Below are 4000 nucleotides of genomic sequence, written 5' to 3' on the forward strand. Positions count from 1 at the left end.
TTACAGCTTTTGTACGTGTAGCTTTTGTAATTCGTTGTACAAATAACTTGTTACTTAAAAGACTTAGCTCACCTTAGCTGCCATGTTGTTTGATTAGGTATTTGTGAGTGAATGATATCCCGTACCACTGCGGCGAGGTATTTATACTTAGTCAAGTTGCGCACGCGCTACCCATCGAAACATGCGTGTAGGTGCGTCGGCAGCGGTCAAAAACTGGATCGATTATTATATAATCCACGGTCGACAGCTAATTGCTCATTTGTCATGTAAGAGTTACTCCTTAGTTGAAAGTTTGCAATTTGGCACTCGCTCCTAATGATGATTTAATATTTTTAGCACGAACTTTCTTTGCATCAACCACATAAGCTGGTTTTCAAGCGATATCATGGAAGTGTATGAGGTGTAATGTAATTACCGTTTAATGTAAAGATTTTAATACATGAAATCAGAGGTTTAAATCTATTTTTCGACTTAATGAAAACTTTAGCCTAGTTGAAAAAATTATCAGTCTTTAACGAGATAGTTAATAAGTGACATGCAAAATTAAAAGTCTATCATTTATTCATTATCAGGCTAAAAGTCTATACATACTATAATATGTATTATGCGCGGTGAAGAGTCTTAAAACTAATAATAGTGATAGACTTAACTGTTATTAACATCAAAAGGCGCATTCAAGTGACTATAATTCTAATAAAGATTGGAATTTTAAGCCTAAAAACATAACCTACAAAGTGCAAACATTTCATCTAACATTTAAATGAAAACTTACTTTTAACTAGCTTTCGCCCGCGACTCCGTCCGGGTAGAATCTAAAAAACAAAAGTGAGTATCCCATGTGTTCTTCCAGACTATCCTCTACATCTATACCAAATTTCATCGGAATCCGTTCAGCAGTTTAGGCTAGAAATTCTAACAAAAGTTTGTTGTATGTACATACATCTATCTAAACTTTTGGCTTTATATTATTACTTGTTGCTTCCGACTTCGTCCGCTTGAAATTAAAAAAAAGGTAAAAATACATCCTATGTTGCACTGATAACATAGCTTTTAAATGGTGCAAGAATTTTTGAAATCGGCCCCATAGTATTTGATTTCACATACAAAAATACAAATCTGTTCTCGTTATGTTAGTATAGAAGTATGATATCAGAACGCAACGAAGTATAAACAAACATTGGGCTGTCTAATCATATCGCAACTCACGTTATCCGTTAGTATCTTGATCTTGAAATAAGATCGTTTTTACGACACCTAATTTAATTGTAAACAGTATCAATGTATAACAATCAGTAGCTCGGCCCACACTCGGGTCACGACACAACAAAAAATCAGATGTTATCCATACAATCTCTCGCGCGGTCAATTGCATGTATACAGCGACCGACAAGTTTAGATCGATTGTCTTGTAATTAAAATAAAGAAAATATTTATACTCTATTCCTCAAGCTCCGGTAAACATTTTGATGTCACTAACTTGTTTTGAAAAAGATAGACCAAGTTTGGGCCTCAAAAAGCTACTTGTTTTAACAATTCTTAACCTATTACCAACTTTACCAACCAGACTTTGTTTAAATTTCTGATATTCTGTATGATTGTAATTCTTTAAAAAGAAGGAATAGTAAGTAAAGGCTTATTATTAGCTTTCAGTTAACTAGGTTATTTAAGTTAATAGCTGTATATTTTTCATGTCATGATTAAGTAAAGCTTATGTTTAATTAAATAAAAATATTACAAGTATCAAAACTATTACGTTATTCCTGATCTTGATTTCGATAGTAAATGTTGATTTTAGTTTTGAGGTCTAGTAACATAGATTATATGATATAATGAGACAAGTCAATTTTATAATGCAATACATGTATGAAAAATAATAATTTGCAATCTTATAGTAGTAGTCCTTCAAGAAGCGAGCCTACAATTTCCTCAAAGGCCGGCAACGCATCTGTAGTTCCTCTGGTGTTGCGGTTGTCTATCAGCGTCGTTGACCACCTCGATGTTCTCGCCGCTCGTTTGCCCCCTTTTATTATAAAAAAGTACATCTAAACGCTATCAAGTTTTTCTTATACGCGGTTTACACTTGGCCAGTACAGTTGGTCAATAGCGCTCTGATTTGACTGGCAGAGTTTGAACGATTACAAGCGCCAATGAGTGTCGCGTGCCGTCGCAACTGTCCAAGTGTGAAGCGGGCATTACTTCTAAACTAACATTTTTTATTACCTCAAATTTATTTAAATCTGACACATTATTGTAGAATGAGTATATTAGAGGAAGTTTGAGAGCCCCAGTAGTAGAGAAGGTAAGGAGTAAAAGGTTAGCTTGGTATGGGCATGTTATGAGGAGGGAGGAATCGCATATTACAAGAAGAATGTTAATTATGAGTGTGGAAGGGTACATCGGTGAAGGTAGACCTAGAAAGAGATGGATGGATTGCGTGAAAGGTGACATGACCAAAAAGGGTGTGATGACTGAGATGATGTATGATAGAGTTATGTGGGGGACAAAAACATGTTCCGCATACCTCAGAGGAGTAGAATAAGAAGGAAGATGATGACATTATTGTAAACTGATTTTGTATATCTACACTAAGTGACTCCTATCGATAACGATTCTGAGAGCAATTAAAGAGACGATGTATTAGTAACCGTATGTTGATTACGTAACATAATTTGGTAATATCTTCGATATTTAGATCAATGACTATGTAACAAATGCACATACTTGTCGCTAAACCAGTTTCTCATGGATTACCACCGACTTAAACATACTCGTGTCAAAAATATTGCGTTACAAACTATCAATAATGTAGATTTGACACCTCGCTTTAAGCTGGTGTAACCCTACTTACTAGTTAACTGCTTTTTAAACCATATTTCATTAATTACCAATCTGCCTTTACTTCTGCTGGATAGCGAAGAATATACGTCTCATATCTGTAATATCCATACCCTTGTAAATGTAAAATATAACCTATGTAACTCAGTGATAAAGTACCTTTTTAATGGTGAAAGAATTATTTAAATCGGTTAAGTAGTTTTGGAGCATCACTGCAAACATGTGATCATTGCCTTTATCCGCGACGCCAGTGGAAATGTAGACTATATTAATTGTACATTTTAATGACCTATCTATTAGCATTTTTTATTTAACACTTCCAGTGATCATTTTTTTCTATTTCAATGATAAACTAAGTATTGTTTCTAGATTACGGGTTAGCTAATTATAGCTGCGCACGTTCGCATGAGCTCAAAGAAGCCTTAAATTCTATTAATTGTGTAGAAAATGTATATAATATTTAAAAAATAATAGTAAGTATAGAAAATAAACAACGTAAATAATTAAAAAAAAAGTTAAAACTACAAAGGAAACAAGGTTGCTGCGAAGAACTAAAGCAGCAGGAGTCAAAGAAACCATATTTAAAAAAAATACTATCAGTGTTATTGTTTGTCGAATTTACTTTCATAAGAATAAATTAAAATAACAAAACGTGTTAAACACTATTGCTTCTATACAAAACAATTACTAGTAAACGATTTAACATTAAATTGAGAAAAAGTCTTTATAAATAATCAACATACAGCCGGTTTGACCGAAACTGGAGCAACCAGTGAGCCGACCACGCCCGAGGTAATGAGGTCAAGGGCTTACTTTTGATCTCATCGCCAAAAAATTAAGGTTCGAACACGATTGCTATAGCTTGATTGATGACTGTCGTATACATTCCGAGCTCTGTATGAAATTGAAACGTCATTTTAAAAGGACAATAACACACTGAAATTAAAATTGTGATTAAGTTTCATTGGTTAGTTATGGTAGTAAAACACAAATGAAAATCTATGCTCTACATCTCCGCTTAATCAATGCTTCATTAAATCGAGATCCGTTCAAGCTAAACTCTAACAAACACCCATCCATCTAAACTTTTGCATTCATAATGTTAGTAAGATTTTTTGGTCTTGTATGTAAATATTTGTCCTTGAATGGAGGCCATGGACAGGGA

This window comes from Papilio polytes, unplaced genomic scaffold (genome assembly GCF_000836215.1).
Source record: "Papilio polytes unplaced genomic scaffold, Ppol_1.0 DF824158.1, whole genome shotgun sequence".
Taxonomy (NCBI): domain Eukaryota; kingdom Metazoa; phylum Arthropoda; class Insecta; order Lepidoptera; family Papilionidae; genus Papilio; species Papilio polytes.